The following is a 17,343-nucleotide window of genomic DNA, read 5'->3' as shown; positions in this document are numbered from 1 at the left end:
AAAAAAAAAAAAAAAAATTAGCTGAGCATGTTGGCAGGTGCCTGTAGTTCAGGCTACTTGGGAGGCTGAGGCAGGAGAATGGTGTGAACCCGGGAGGCAGAGCTTGCAGTGAGCTGAGATCGCATCACTGCACTCCAGCGAGTGCAGGGAGAGTGAGACTCCGTCTCAGAAAACAAAAACAAAACAAAACAAAACAAAAAAAGGAATGGGGGAGATCTTTATGTAATGACATAGAAAAATGGAAAAAAGTAAAGTTCATAACAATATATGTAGTACACTGCCTTTGTATAATGAAAATTTATGTATTTGCATAAAGAAACTGTGGAAGTTAAAAAAAATTTTAAATGATTACCTGTAGGGAAAAGAAAGAAAAAAAATGGATAGGAATAAGACTTCTCCATGGATACCATTTTTATCATTGTATTTTTGAAACATAAACATCTTACCTACTAAAAATTAATTTAATGTTCTAAGTTGTTGAATGGACGGATGTAAGAAAGCACTGTGTCACAATGAACATACTCAAGATGTAGAGATGACACAGAGAAAAAGGGGGTGAGAGAGGGAAGTCGGCTAACATGTCTTCACAGACAGGGACACTGAGTGGGACACTGAAAGATGATCAAGAGTTACCATGGGCCGGGCGCGGTGGCTCACGCCTGTAATCCCAGCACTTTGAGAAGCTGAGGCGGGCGAATCACAAGGTCAGGAGTTCCAGACCAGCCTGGCCAATATGGCGAAACCCCGTCTCTACTAAAAATACAAAAATTAGCTGGGTGTGGTGGCACGTGCCTCTAGTCCTAGCTACTCAGGAGGCTGAAGCAAAGAATCGCTTGAACCCAGGAGGCAGAGGTTCCAGTGAGCTGAAATCACACCATTGCGCTCCAGCCTGGGCAACAGAGCAAGACTCCATCTCCAAAAAAAAAAAAAAAAAAGGTACCATGGATGAACAAGCCTCAAAAGGACATCACAGACGATGAGAACTGCAAGTTCAAAGATACAGTGGGGTAAAACAGACAGTATATCCAGGTAATAAGGGACTCTAGTCTTATTAAATGTTATGGGGGTGCCGGAGAGCTGTGTACTGAGAGAAGAAGCCAGAGGCCAGATCAAGGGGTCCTTGGAAGCTCTCCTAAGAGACTTGGACTTTATGCTGTGCATAATGTTTATGTCTTAAATGGGTCATTCTAGAAGTGACTTGGAGGATATATCAGAGGGTATCTGTATTTATGCCTCATGGCTGCCATAGCAAATTCCCATGAACTTGGTGGCTTAAAACAACAGAAATTTATTTTCTCACAGTTCTGGAAGTCAAAGATCTGAGCCAGAAGTCTGAAATCAAGGTGCTAGCAGGGACATATAGGGAAGAATCCATCGTCTGTCTCTTCCAGCTTCTGGAGGTTGCCAGTTTCTTTGGCTCATGGCCACATTATGCCAGTCTCTGCCCTCATCTTCATCTCACCTTTTCTCCTATGCGTGTCTTCTCCTCTTCTGTTTCTTTCAGGGACACTTGCCATTGGATTTAGGGCCCACTCAAGTAATTCAGGATGATCTCATCTCAGCATTCTGAGCTTAATTATATGTGCAAAACATCTTTTCCAAATAAGGTCACATTCACACCTTCCAAGGATTAGAACATGGACATATCTGTTGTGTGTGTGTGAGGTGGGGAAGAGGCAGTCATGGTGAATGCTAAGGACAAAAAGTCTATTTGGAAGATAGTTGCAATTGACCAGGTAAGAGATGTTCATCAAGTATTCAATTTTTCTGATTAAAAACTTCCCAGGGCGAAATTCTACAAGCCACTCACATTTTTCAGAAATCCACCCCACATTTTCCTTTCTATAATTTAAGCCCACCTTTCTTGCCTTGATTTTTATTCAAGCAATTGAATGTATATTTGCAGCAGCACCCCCCCATCTCCTCTAAGTCATTTCTTATATTCATATCATAACCACGGTGCGGCATCTTATGCTGTAAGAATAATTCTGGGCTTTCTCATCTGAAATGGCAGAAGTCCTCAGGGAGATTCCCTCCCCGAAAATGACACTTACCTAGAGGCAGACAGAGTGTTCTACACAGGATATTTTCCAGCAAGAAAGCCCAAGGCACATAGCGTTAAAGTTTCTGGTGAGGTCTGTGGAGCACCAGACCAATCATCATAAAATCCAGATATGAGAATTTCTAAAGTAAGTGGTAGCATATTAAAATAGGATGCAGAAGACCTAGGAAGGGATCAAATCTTTAAACTTCACATCAAAGTCAAGAGTGGTTTCATATGAAAGACAAGCAAATCTAATCTCCCATCCCCTTCACCTCCAAAACGGTCACTATCTGGCTGTTTTTGGTTAGCAATTAAGCAGCAAAGAGTTATTATCCAGATCATGTTCTGCTTGTATTTCTAAACCTAGCTAAACTGTAGTTATTGACCTTCAATCTAACTAACCAATGCTGCTAGTGACCCCTTGCTTTCTAATCAGTTAGAGTGGTCACTTTCTAACAGTGAAAGCTCCGACTCTAAGCCAGTCCTGTCCAAAAGAACTTTCCACGATAACAATAATGCATACATACAACATTGTATAATAATCTGCACTCTCCAATATGATGTCCACCAGCCACATGTGGCTACTGACCACTTGAACTGTGGCTGGTGTGAGGGAGAAACCAGTTTTTAAATTATTTATCATTTTCATTAATTTAAAGAGCCAAATGGAGTTCATGGCTACCATACTGGACACCACAACTCTAAGATGGGTCCTGGCCCATCTTCCTATTTGAACAGACTGAAGTTCCATGTTGGTATCACTTTAGTCTTGGTCTGTTTTCATATTTACTTCCTGCTCCCAAGGAAGAATCTGGTAAGCCTACTGGGACTTATGGCCATCGATTATATTTCAAAGGAATAAGTTAGAAGCTTTTTTTTTCTCTTTGATATTAGTTTGAGATGTTATGAAATAAGACCTATGATACTGCCTAGATAATTTCAAAAAAATGTTTATAATTGTGGGATGCCCTGCTAGCCACAGATCACTTAGCGGTTTTCTGGATAGACTCACCCTTTTTTTCCCCCTTGCTTCTCTTTCTAGGAAAATTAACAAAGGCTTCTTTGGCTCCTGGATTTAATTTCTATGATGTGACAGAAACATGTACATTTACATACACTATCATTTAAGCCTGAAACTGCAAAAGTTTCTTAGATTGTTTTCAAGTTCCTAACTACCCAACTTCTGGATGGAGTGAAGTTGATTACTCATTGAAGGGGTGAAGATAAAGTATTTAGGACTAGATCCACTGTCTTTCAAGGAACTCCTACAGATGTGTCTAGGAAGACGAATCATTGTTTCTGTGAGTGATTTTATCACATCTATACACTAAGCATTAAAAGAAAGCTGAAGCTTTCAGTAAGCAGACCAGGCTGTCATGAAAGCCTTCACTGTATGAACCCAGATTCTCCATTCCCTAAAATCGGAGAACATATCAACAACTCACCTGTCCCTTTATTCACAGTGTAAAAAGAAACATTCAGCTCCATGAGGTGCTGAAGAAACAGAGATGGTTGGTTCAATGAGACTACGGGGCATGGAGAGCTCTCATAAAACTTACTACTAGATTATATGATGGTAAGTCCTACAATAGAGATGACATAGGAACAAACAAGATCAAATTTATAAATAATATATTAAAAATACAGATAGCAAAAGAATGAATGAGAGGAAATCTACAAAGCACTTCCCACAGAAAACGGTTTCAAAACTATGTGATATTATGACATAGCATTACTGTTTTGATAAGTTAACTGAAATCCCAGCAACTCAGGAGGCCAAGGTGGGAAGATTGCTTGAGCCCAGGAGTTCAAGGCCAACCTCAGCAACATAGCGAGACCTTGTCTCTACAAGAAAAAAATTTTTTTTAATTATCGGGGTATGGTGGCCCACACCTGAAGACCTAGCTACTCAGGAGGCTGAGGCGGAAGGATTGCCTGAGCCCGGGAGTTCAAGGTTACAGTGAGCTATGACTGCACCACTGCACCCCAGCCTGAGTTACGGAGCAAGACCCTGTCATTTGTTGTTGTTTTCTCTCTCTTCTTAGATAAAATTTCTGTTTGTGACACAAACAGCCATTAGAGAGAAATGATTAGCTATTATACTTCTCAGTGGTGGTTAGCAATGGTCTATAATTATTCATTTCTATTAGAAGCCATTAGTCATTAATTCTAGGTATTAGAATTTTGAGAGCAGCTTGACCACATTGATTCCTGGGTTTACATTTAAAATAGATGTGAGAGAGAGAGAGAGAGAGAGAGAGAGAGAGAGATGATAGACAGGTATGTATTTTTGAAACAAACTATTAAGTTATGGTCATGATTATTGAATGGCTTTCAAATCCATTGGAATACATTGTTCCAGAACTGTGTTTTATCTGTGTCTTCACCGATGCAAGTTTTCATTAAAATAGAATCTGAGACTTTAGGAACTTTAGCCACTGTCAAGAAGAAGAGCAGGAGCCCAGGACAGGAAGACATAACCTTAACCCTGTCTTTGCTGAGTGAACTTAAGCAATAGATTTAACCTTTTTATGGCTTAGCATCCTCATCTGTAAAATGAGAAAAATGGCATCTACTTCATTAGGATGTTGCAAAGATTAAATGAGTTCATTATTGTTAAGCACTTAACTGTCATCATCATCATCATCATCCCACAGATGTAGACACCAATGTCCAGGTAGGCGATGTGATTTTTCCAAATCATAAAACTAGCATTAAGCATGCAGAAGAACCCAAATATCTTGACAACTAGCCCTGAGTTCCTTCCACTGTGCCATACTGCCTGTATTGTTCTATACTATGCCATACTTTCTGATGCATAAAGTCCTTATCAGGTACATAACTTATGAAGGAAAGAACTCAGAAAGGAGAAGGTCTAATGATGCCATTTCTAGAGGTCTCAAGGCAAGGCCATATAGGCCAAAGTGGCTGCTGAAACCAGTCACTTCAGTGTCACTATTAAAGTCCTTGTACCGAATGTATCTCCCCATTTGCTGCTATTCCTAAAATTTCTCTTATATAAGGAACAAGTTTTCATTGCATAATAAATGTATAAATAATATTGTTTTAATTATTAATAACCATATACTGGCTCATATTTATAGTACTCATATCAAAACCTTACTCTTAATAAATGAAAATATAAGGTAAAATATATGAACATATAATGATATTTGTGTAATACATAAGAACATAAGACCATGAGCCACGAAAGAGGGATTGTTGAGGTGAGGAATGAAATGGTACACAGTGGATGCTTTGGGTATCCAAATCAAACTTAATTTTCCTCACAATTTTCCAGGAGCCAGTAGGAACATTTCCTGGGATGTCACAGCAAGGAATGGAGTACAGCTCCGCCAGGAGCCGTTAAATATGGGATTAATGATGGACAATTCACGTGAAAGGCAAGAACTGCTTGTCTCCTTCCTCGAAACACCAAGGCCATTCCAGACCCAAGTCAAACTGAGTCTGTAGCCATGAAAAAAATGGTCCCCATGGGGTCCCTGCAGGAGAGACAACAAAACATTTTGATGTTACATCTCCTCCAGATCCATGTGGGCTTTCAGAAAAAAAAAAAAAAAAGGCCCTTGTACAGATATGTTTTATAATCCAGATTTTTACATAGCATGAAAGGGGAAGAAAAAAGGAGCCATTCACAAATTGTCCATCTATTCCTGTATTCTGCAGGAACAATACTTTGCTTCCACATGAACTGCTTTCAACATAATTCCTCTTTATATTAAGAAGTCAAAAGTAAAAAGGCTACCTTGACTATATAAGCTTCGCAAAAATCTATATGTTTAACTTTAGAATGGCTTTTCTTTTATCCCCATGTAATGTTTGAAAATCATGTTGATGCATTTTATAAAGAATCACACTGGCTCAAAAGTATAGCAACAAAAACAATTCAAACATAAAATCTCATTTTTAAGTTCTTAGCTTTAAATATGCATCAACAGAATGTGAACTGCTATTTTCTCCACATGGGTCTTAAGCACTATACAAAGCATTGGCAGATCAGTATTACACAAAAGTGGACTTGGTTATTGTCACACTGTCTCTGTCACATCAAAGCTATCTCTCTTTTGCAAGAACCAGTTTTTTTCTGTACTGCACTTTTTCCCCTGCCACTACATGGAATGCTCTGAAGCACTGATTAGGGAAATTGTTTTAATGAGGGAGGTTGATTTTGTCATGTATGCGTTATCTTTCTCTTTTCTTGACCACATTATCCTCTGGGAATCAGAATGCTAAGTTGTTATTGGGAGTCAATAACTGGCTTGAAATTACTCTGAGAAGTTCACCCCTACCAAACTGCTTCATGGCAAATTATTGCTTACCACCTAGCATCTGATACGTATATACCAGAGGGCATGCACATATGCATGTATAGGATGGCAATTTGCTGTACTTTAAATGTATTCCTTTCTTCTCACCTTTCTCACATGCCATCAAATCCCCCATTTCCTAGATGGAATGCATTTTTCTAGATGAAAAGAAAAAACTCACTGATGAAATGAGTACTAATTCATTTGCCTCACTGGTCGAAGAAGCCAATTAATATATGAGAAACATCAGCTAGCTTAAAGAAACGTGGAGTGCAGATAAAGACTAAAGAACCACGGAGTCAACCAAGTAAAGTGCCAACTCAAAATGATAGCAAAGAACTAGATATCTAGTATGTGTTCAATAGATAGCTAAGGGTGAGTTTCCTGATATTCTAATTTACTCAGGAGCAATCTGAATTTTCTAAGAGGATATTTATAATAAATTCCTACTGGTAGACTTTAGGCTATTATGTAAGACAGTAAGAGGTTTTTTTTTTATTTTTGTGCCCATTAAATTGCATCATGTAGTTGATCATTTAACTTTGTCTAAATCCAAGTTTGACCTGTTCGTCTATGTTCCACATAATTGAAAAAAGTACTGGGAGTAAATGAGGGGGATTCTCAGATGTGCTTACTGAGTTATGTTGGTCTGGTAGATGCTGGAATGGAGAGTGAAAGTCTTCAACTTTTTTTGTCATTCTATCAAACCGACAGGATGGAGACAGGAAGTAACACTCACTTTGCAATTAATCACAATCTCATCAGGAAGACTCACCCCCAACCGGTTCATTAAAGGCAAATAGACTTCTTCCAAAGCCTTAGTTTTCCTTTCCATTATCAATCCGGGGAAGAATAAATGAGATTAAAAATGTAAAGCAAAAAGGAAGAACTGAATAAATCAGCCAAAAAATAATAGGATCTTTGGGAGAAAATAGTTTTTTACAAAAACGTTCAGAAAGAGTATAAAATAAATATCTGAGTGTAGAGATCTAAGTACATATACACACTGACATTAACACACATGTTCAGCAAACATCAATATTTATTACGCCTCTGGAAACTATTGACTGGTGGGAAAATCAATGTATATCTTGATGTTGACCACAACAAAATCAATAATTGCTTCATAATTTACCAAGACTCATGGGATTTAATGAACCAGATAGCTATGAAGTAAAGCAAAATGATTATACTTTCTCCCCAGCATACTGGATAAAGGATATAATACCAGCATTAGACATTTGTAGCCATACCTTGTGTCACCCCCCTAAACCCCATCTTTACTGAATGAAGCAAGTGAAACATCACCTTTCCCAGAATTGTGGATGACAACTCTGAAATTTGAGCAAGGAGAGAAGAGTAAGAGAAAGAAACCTGAGGGAAGACAACACTCATAAGAAAACTGATTCAGTGTCACAGATGAATGTGGGCATTTGTGCCTGTGAATTAAACAGCAGTCCCCTGCTGATAAATATCATTTATCCACTTTGTTAGGCCCCAGTATTGCATTATATTGATTGTACATTCAGCCTTTTCTAGTTTTTCACTTATTTCCAGAGATTAATAAATGCAGGTTATTCAAATGCCATGACTATCTAAAATCCAATCCAAAGGGACTTTAGTGGCAGATTTAGAAAAAAAAAAAATGCTGGTACTCTTCCTGTCCTTCTTTAGGATCCCCTCAATATTTGTATCTACTTAAGAAAAGCAGAAGTAAAAAGATGGCCAACACTCCGCAGTGCAGACACAATGATTCATCTGCATATTAGGAGCTGGGCCAATACGACCAATCATTAAAATCTTTCAGTTTAAGTCCAAAACAGAGAAGCTCTATACACTGAACTGTAGGGATGTGTGTATGAATTGCCTGATAAATATGCAGAATGATGTTTCCCAGTGCTCCTAAATGATATTAATAAGTCGAGCTCTGCAAGGAAAAACAGAGGTCAAAGCAACCAACAGAGTAAGCCAAAAATGGGTTCCCATTAGAATAAATTTCTAATAATGAATTTCTCTAGAAAACTGCCAGACTACCTTTATCTAAAACTATAGAAAAAGATCTGGTTCCCATTTTGTAGGGTCTACACAGGGAAATAATAAGTGAACAAATGTGGGCTGAAAGCATAATGGCTAATAATATTTCCCAGAAGAGAAGAAAGAGGTGAGCTGTGTCTTTATAGACATTGCCAATAGGTAAGAGAGGGCACAGAAACAAAGCAGCCTTAGATTTACTGAATGTAAGAGAAGGAAGAGGAGAAAAGAGATGTAGATATACAAGATTAAAGATTATAAATAAAATTACCATAAGTGACCCCAATTTACCAATCATTTGAAGTGGTTCTAAGAGCAAGATTGTTTCATATTGCCTAAGTTTATGGCAAGGAGCATCAGTGATGTTACACTTTTCAAATGTATCATAACTTACGCATTTCAGAAAGCTTGTACATGGATTATCGTAATTGAGCCTCACAACTTTTAAATGGCCTCCTGTGTGATGGTTAATTTTATATGTCAACTTGACTGGGCTTAGGGATGCCCAGATAGTTAGTAAAACACTATTTCTGGGTGTATTTGTGAGGGTCTTTCTGGAAGAGATTAGCATTTGACTCAGTAGACTGAGTAAAAAAAACTGTCCTCACTGAGGTAGGTGGATATCACCCAGGCCATTAAAGGTCTAAATAGAACAGAAAAAAAATTAAAAATTACTATTTTCAATCAGAAGGATTGTAAAATTCTAATATCTGCCTTTGCACATTTTCTATCATAAGCTAACCATTGAAAGCTAATTCGGCAAAAATTATTTATTCAAATGTCTACCCCTAACATTACTATCTTAAATTCCACATTATTTTCTATGTGACTAAGAGCACCATTTTATATCAGGTATTCTATTCTTTAGGGCTATTGTGAGACATGAGGAATACTTCCATCTCTGATAACCAAGCTGGGGAAATGCCCCTTGATACACCAAATCTCAACTATTAAATGATCTAAAGCAGTGTTTCTAAAATTGTAGTCAATGGACTATCTTCCTTAAAAGGAAATGGAGATCTTGTTAAAATGCAGACTCCTAAGTCCTACCCCAATACTTTTGAGTCAGACTTTCTAATTGGGTCCCAGCTATATTTTAACAAACATCCTAGGCAATATTTGTGTACAGGGTAGGATAAGAACCACTGAATCAGAAAATTGGAGCGATGGGTATACAAATAAGACTCAGGCCCTAACACAGAACCCTCTACACATTATACCCAGGGACAGCAAGTACAGATCAAAATAAACAAAAACAAAACACCCTAGCTTAGGTAAAAAAATAAAAATGAAAAACAGGACAGGTGCGGTGGCTCACGCCTGTTGTCCCAGTACTTTGGGAGGCTGAGGAGGGCGGATCACTTGAGGTCAGGAGTTCAAGACCAGCCTGGCCAACATGGTGAAACCCCGTCTCTACTGAAAATACAAAACTTAGCCAGGCGTGGTGGTGCATACCTGTAGCCCCAGCTACTCGGGAGGCTGAGGCAAGAGAATCACTTGAACCCGGGAGGTATAGGCTCCAGTGAGCCGAGATTGCGCCACTGCACTCCAGCCTGGGCGACAGAATGAGACCCTGTCTCAAAAAAAAAAAAAAAAAAAAAATTATCATTTAAATGCCTTCAAAGGAGGTTTTACAAAGCCTCTTGATATTGACAGCTTCTTTTTTTTTTTTTCCGAGATGGAGTCTCACTCTGTCGCCCAGGCTGGAGTGCAGTGGCATGATCTTGGCTCACTGCAACCTTCACCTCCCAAGTTCAAGTGATTCTCCTGACTCAGTGTCCCGAGTAAGTTTGGATTACAGGCATGTGCCACCATACCCAGCTAATTTTTGTATTTTTAGTAGAGAGGGGGGTTTCACCAGGTTGACCAGGCTGGTCTCGAACTCCTGACCTCATGATCCACCAGCCTCAGCCTCCCAAAGTGCTAGGATTACAGGCATGAGCCACCATGCTCAGCCAATAACTTCTTATATGAGTGTGCTTCACTCTAAACATGCACACACACAAAACTAAAATGTGTATATTTAAAAAATCAAATTACTACAATTTTCCTTAAATTTTGGAATATCTTATCCAAGGTTATTTAAAATAGTGTACACAATTATGCATTTTAAATATTATTCTATCTAGACATAACTTTACACACAGCTGTTCATGAATGTGTCTATTGAACAAAGGTAAGCTTATAGATTTTTCCCAAATAACCCTTCATTTTGGAATTTTCTTTTTTTTTTTTTTTTTGAGACGGAGTTTCGCTCTTGTTGCCCAGGCTGGAGTGCAATGGTATGATCTTGGTTCATCACAATCTCCACCTCCTGAGTTCAAATGATTGTCCTGCCTCAGCCTCCCAAGTAGCTGGGATTACAGGCATGCGCCACCACGCCCAGGCAATTTTGTATTTTTAGTAGACACAGGGTTTCTCCATGTTGGTCAGCCTGGTCTCGAACTCCCGGCCTCAGATGATCAGCACGCCTCAACCTCCCAAAGTGCTGGGATTACAGATGTGAGCCACCGCACCCAGCCAATTTTGGAATTTTCAAAATACGTCAAGGACTGTAGAACTATACATACACACACACACACACATATGTATATATAAAATATATGTATACAATACATATATATAAAATGTTTATATATACATATATACAATATAATATATACATATGTGTATATATGTATATACATTATATAATATATATGTGTATATTTTTGTTTAATTGATGAAATAATTAACTTGTATTTGGGACTGTAATACAAAAAGCTATGGTCTGGGTTGGGTGCAGTGGCTCACGCCTGTAATCCCAGAACTTTGGGTGGCTGAGTTGGGGGGATCATTTGAGGTCAGTAGTTCAAGACCAGCCTGGCCAACATAGTGAAACCCTGTCTTTATTAAAATTACAAAACTGAGCAGGGTGTGGTGGCAGGCTCCTGTAATTCCTGCTACTCAGGAGGCTGAGGCACAAAAATCACTTGAACCCGGGAGGCAGAGGTTGCAGTGAGCCAAGATCGCACCACTGCACACTCCAGCCTGGGTGACGGAGATTCAGTCTCCAAAAAAAAAAAAAAAAAAAAAAAAAAAAAAAAAAAAAAAAAAAGCTATGGTCTGGAATGGAAAAAAATGGGCCTGCTTTCTGAATCTTCCACATACTAATTTATGCGGCCATAAGCACATCACTTAACAACCCTGGGCTTTGTTGTTCCTTTGCTGCCTGGGCATGCTAATATTCTCCTCCCAGCATTGCTATTAAGGTGTTTAGCAGGGTTTCTGAATGAACATAATAAATTTAAAGTGCAACACAGAACTCGCCTCCCCTGACACCTAGCAAGTGAGCAAAGAAGAGCTACAGCAACCTACAGAAGGAAAAAGAATTAAACAAAATCGTGGAAGGAAAGTTACAGGGGAGGGGGCATTCTTCAGTGGAGGGGAGGGGTGCAGTACAGCTGGCATCCAAACCAGTTCCCTCCTAGTGGACCTCAGCTTATCCCAGAAGGAGTGTCACTGAGGTTACAAAGTTCTGAAATTTGTTGTTAATACCCTCAACCTGAACAGAAGCAGACTGAACATATATCTGTATCATTTTCTCTCTTAACAGAAGAATGATGGAGTGGTTCCTGGGGTGAAGCAGGTTAAATGGAGAAAGCAGACAATGTACATAACTCTCTCTGATGAAAATGGAAACTACAGACCTACATCCTGTATTGAAGTACAATTGAAGAACAAGCTAAAGCTCAAGGCCCTTCCTGCCTTCAAGCGGAAATAAAATATATGATTCCTAGCCAAGTGTTACAGAACACGTATGTGACATAAAACCTCAAAGGCACAAAAGATCCTAAATATCCTAAAAGAGAGCTCCTCAGCCGACCTTTCTTCGTATCCTCTATTTTCTCCTTAGGTGACTCAAAAATGGGTAGAAGCAAAAGACTTAACTATCAAACTGTAGCTTACAGAGGAAAACAAACTCTCATATGACAGGAAGAGGGTTAAGAAATCACCCAGCTCTATATCAGATCAAATGGAACATCAGCACAGGACTGCCAAGTCATAAGCAAGAAGAAAAAAAATAGCACGGCAACAATGCAAACATGTGACAGCCAAAAGGGTGGGAGTAGAAAAGGGAGCAGAATGTCAAAAAGACAAAGAACCAATGCTAGAAGGAAAAATTACTCAATGAACGAGGGAAAGTGCTCTACCACTGTGTTATGCTATGAAACAATGTAATTATTAAATGAATACGGTAAGATGGTAAAAAGGATAGAATAAGATGAAAAGAGAAATTGCCTAGCTGAGGCAATAAATTGATGCTCAAATCAACATCATTTCTGAACTAAAAAACGTATTAGAACTAGCAAGGAACTGAATAGACATTGCTAAAGAGCAAACTACTAACATGTGGAAAATTGAACATAAAAATAATGAATGCAAATTTAAAAAACAAAGACATCTAAACAATTAGAGAGGAACTAAATTACACGGAGGACAAAGATGATATAGCCAAAGAAGAATTGGTACCCCTGAGATAATCAACAAGTGAAACTGAAAAAATATGTTGTAAGTTGTAATACAATATATATATCGTATTATACAATACGATATATATATACATATATCCCAAAATTCAAAGAGCAACCAATGAGCCTGAACAAAAGCTCATATCATAATTGAACATATCAAGTGTTATAGGGGATTTTCAACACCAAGACCCATCTAGTAGACTAAGTAACATCAAGAATAAACAATTACACAGTCATCCAGACAAATAATGCACATCACTCACAAAAAGAAAAAAATCATGCTGGCCGTAGATTTATTCACCATACCAACGAATGCCAGGTGATGATGGAATAATGTCTATTAATCTCTAAGGGAAAAAAAATGGTTCCCTCAAGAGAATTATCTCCAGCCAAGAGGTTGTTCAAATAGAAAGCATCAGGTAGACATTATTGAACATAAAAGAAACGAAGGAATAAAAACATCCATGAGGCCGAGCGCGGTGGCTCACGCCTATAATCCCAGCACTTTGGGAAGGCGAGGCAGGCAGATCAAAAGTCAGGAGTTTGAGACCAGCCTGGCCAACATGGTGAAACCCTGTCTCTACTAAAAAAAAATACAAAATTCAGCTGTGTATGGTGGTGTGCACCTGTAATTCCAGCTACTTGGGAGGCTGAGGCAGAATTGCTTGAACCCGGGAGGTGGAGGTTGCAGTGAGCTGAGATTGTGCCATTGCACTCCAGCCTGTGTGACAGAGCAAGACTCTGTCTCATAAATAAATATTAAAAAGTAAAAAAATCCATAAATTCCTTCTTAATGACAATAAAATCTAGCCAATTAATAGATGAGTCAAAATTTAAAACTTGAGAATGAAGAAGCCATGGTAACAGAAGAGGTGTTAAGCATCTTATCCACTGTACTATTTTTTCAACTTTCCTATATGTTAGAATGTATTCATATTAAAAGGTTGGAGAAAAAAGATTAAATTAATGGTATACATGCTATAGTATAATACCATGAAAATACTATACCAGGTACTAGTAAGTGGTATACATGGTATACTATTCCATGGTATAGTATTACACATGTTTTGCAAAGATGGTGAAGCTGAGCCATAAGATGGCACTATTTGTGTTACTGGGTGGTGTCTGACCTCACTCCCTTAGCAGTGCTAGGAAGGATAGGGATAGGAAAAATATCTTTCAGCAGCACTCCAGACTGACATGGTATAAGCAGATATTTATCGGAAATCTATTCCTAAATTATAAAAAGACTAGCTTTGATAAGAAGAAAAGTTAAGAATCTGGGACAGTCAGAGCCTTGGGATGGGATGGAACCATCAACAGGACCATTATGCTACTCAGTAATACTAAAAAAAAAAAGTTGTTAAAATGTATCTTTGTTCATAAATTTGTGGTGCTCCCCCAGCAAAAAATAAGAAAGTCATGGTCTGTGTCTTTTTTTTTTTTTTGAGACTGAGTCTCACTCTGTTGCCCAGGATGGAGTACAGTGGTGGGATCTCGGCTCACTGCAAGCTCCGCCTCCCGGGTTCACGCCATTCTCCTGCCTCAGCCTCCCGAGTAGCTGGGACTACAGGCGCCCACCACCACACCTGGCTAATTTTTTGTATTTTCAGTAGAGATGGAGTTTCACCGTGTTAGCCAGGATGGTCTCGATCTCCTGACCTCATGATACACCCGCCTTGGCCTCCCAAAGTGCTGGGATTACAGGTGTGAGCCATGGCACCCAGCTGGTCTTTGTCTTTTGAGATATTGTGTGTTCTCATCATTGTGTCATGTGATGAGAAGATTATTTAACCAAATACCAGAAAAGCTGAAGTTATAGTTTAATATATTTGGTTATCTATGGATATAATATACAACATATAAATTAAATAAGAAAATATCCATGTGTTAGTGGGCATCTATTGAAATTATGCATGTGATAGTTTCAACAGATCTTCCCCACACACATACATCTAATAAAATTTTATACCCTATAACAATATTTTTAAAGTAATAAAAAATTTTACTTCACTATAATTATTTATATTAAATCAAAAGTTGAAACATATGTGGCATTCATTTTAAACACAAGAAAAGAGTAAGGATACCTATTATCAGTATTGTGTTGGTCAGAGAATTTTTGGTTTTGAGAAACAGAATCCCACTAGAGATAGATCCAGAAAGGAGGGTTTATTATAGTAGAATCTAAAACCTAAAGGGAGACCAGGTGTAGTGGCTCAGCCTATAATCCCAACACTTTGGGAGGCTGAAGCAGGAGGATCGTTTGAGCCCAGGAGTTCACGATCAGCCTGAGCAACATATTGAGACCCCATTTCTATCATAAATTTTAAAAAATTAGCCAGGCGTGGTGGTGCATGCCTGTGGTCCCAGCTACCTGGGAGGCTGAGGTAGGAAGCTCACTTGAGCCTGGGAGGTCAAGGCTGCAATGAGCCACGATAGCACCATTGCACTCCAGCCTGGACAACAGAGAGAGACCCTGCCTCAAAAAGTTAACTAATTAATTAATTGAAAAACCTAAAGGGAAAACTGCTTCTCACAAGAAGTTGAAAGATAACAAAACAGCTCTTTCCGAGTCTGAATGTTCTCTTGGATTGGCTTTTGTGGGTTGGTGTGTGCGTGCACATGTATGTGTGTGTACACGTGTGTCATACATGTGAGTGTGCATGTGTGTGGGAACTCAGTATCAACAGTACATGACCTTATAGCTCCTGTCTGACTCCTAATCTGCTGGTTGCTGGCTGGCAGATGAAACAGCTTTCCCTAAGGCGTGTGCCCATTTTTTATCCAATCAATCATTACGGAAGCACACATATCGTGCTGAGCTAGCAAGCAGAACAGTTAGAAAGGGAGATTGGACAAGACCGGCAAATTAATTGATGTCTCTTCTACTACTGTTTTTCTAATATACTTATAATAATAAATATCATTAAGATTCAAGTAAGATATAAAAATCATATTGGGAACTGAAAAAATTATTATGCACGATTAGAATAATTGCATCATTAAAAGAGCCGAATAAATCTGCTATTAGAGATAAATTACCAATTAGAAATAATAAAATAACAGTAAAATGAAAAGATAGAACATCCAAAAAGTTCATCGAAGTCTTATATCCCGTAAAAGGAAGCTAAAGCATAATAATAAAAGAGATCTATTCTCAAGAAAAATAGAGTTAGCAAGTATTCATGAAAAAGCTTAATTAAAAGCTACATAGAACTTTTATAATGAAAAATGTTAAGTAGGAAATATAAAGAAAAACTTTAATAAGTTATAATTTAAACCTTGATAAAGAGATTAATATTTCTTCAAAGTTAATTTGTAGAAGTATTACCATTGCATTCAAACTCTCAATAGAGAGGGGTGGGAAGATAACAAAATATTTCCAAAATCAATTTTAGAAAAGCATTTAGAATAATTGGAATATTATAAAAACACTGAAAAAAGTGTCACAGGTTTTAAAATATAAGAAAAGCAAAGTATTGCTCTTAGAAGAATTAAGTTGTGTTAGATGTTAAAACATATTATAAAACAACAATTATAAAATTAACATTCATAAAAATTAGAATAATTAAAATATTGATTATATCTGCAGACAAATGATAATTTTTCTCAAGCCTAAAGTACCAAGCAAAATCCTAAGAAAAAATTGACAAATTTAGATATGCAAAACTTAAAATGATATATTAAAAACTCAATTGATAAAGAAACCAGTAGACTATGAACAATATTTGATATTGAGTATGTCAAATATTTCTATAAAATATCATCTCTCATTAAAATTTATTTTAAAAGGCAAAAATGCCCTAGCATTAAAATTGAAAATATGTAACAATTTGTACAAGAAAGAACACAATTACATTTAAACAAACAAATGGAAATGTGTTCATTCTCACTAAACATCAAAGATTGCACATTAAAGCAAACTTGAAATATTAACATGCACCTACAAATTAGAAAACACTTCTGGAAATAGCACACAGATTGAATAAGGATGTTACTACACTAGAAATACTCTGTACAATTTGTAACACTGCAAACTGGTACAACTGATTTGGATGGCAATATTACAAATTGAACACCAAAGGCCATAAAAATCTATTTTTTCCACTTTCCCACTCCCAAGAGATAAAGGAAAGAGTGCAATCTCTTTTTGTTTTTTGCATTTTTAAAATTATTTAAATAGGTTTTTGAGGAACAGGTGGTGTTTGATTACATGAGTGAATTCTTTCATGGTGATTTCTGAGATTTTGGTGCACCCATCACCCGAGTACTGTACATTGTACCCAACGTGTAGTCTTTTATCCCTCAGCCCACTGCAACACTTTCCCCTGAGTTCCCAAAGTCCATTGTATCATTCCTATGTCTTTTCATCCTTATAGTTTAGCTCCCACTTGTGAGTAAGAACATACGATGTTTGGTTTTC

At 37.8% G+C, this 17,343-nt stretch overlaps 1 protein-coding gene across 2 annotated transcripts in view; it reads right to left on the bottom strand.

The window, feature by feature from the left end:
- The window catches only part of BACH1 (BTB domain and CNC homolog 1), a 456,481-nt gene that overhangs the window by 293,007 nt on the left and 146,131 nt on the right, over positions 1-17,343 (bottom strand). The window lies entirely within an intron of this gene.

The sequence above is a fragment of the Pan paniscus genome, chromosome 22 (assembly GCF_029289425.2).
Source record: "Pan paniscus chromosome 22, NHGRI_mPanPan1-v2.0_pri, whole genome shotgun sequence".
Taxonomy (NCBI): domain Eukaryota; kingdom Metazoa; phylum Chordata; class Mammalia; order Primates; family Hominidae; genus Pan; species Pan paniscus.
The sequence above is the reverse complement of the archived record's forward strand: the minus strand, read 5'-3'. Positions and strand labels throughout refer to the sequence as shown.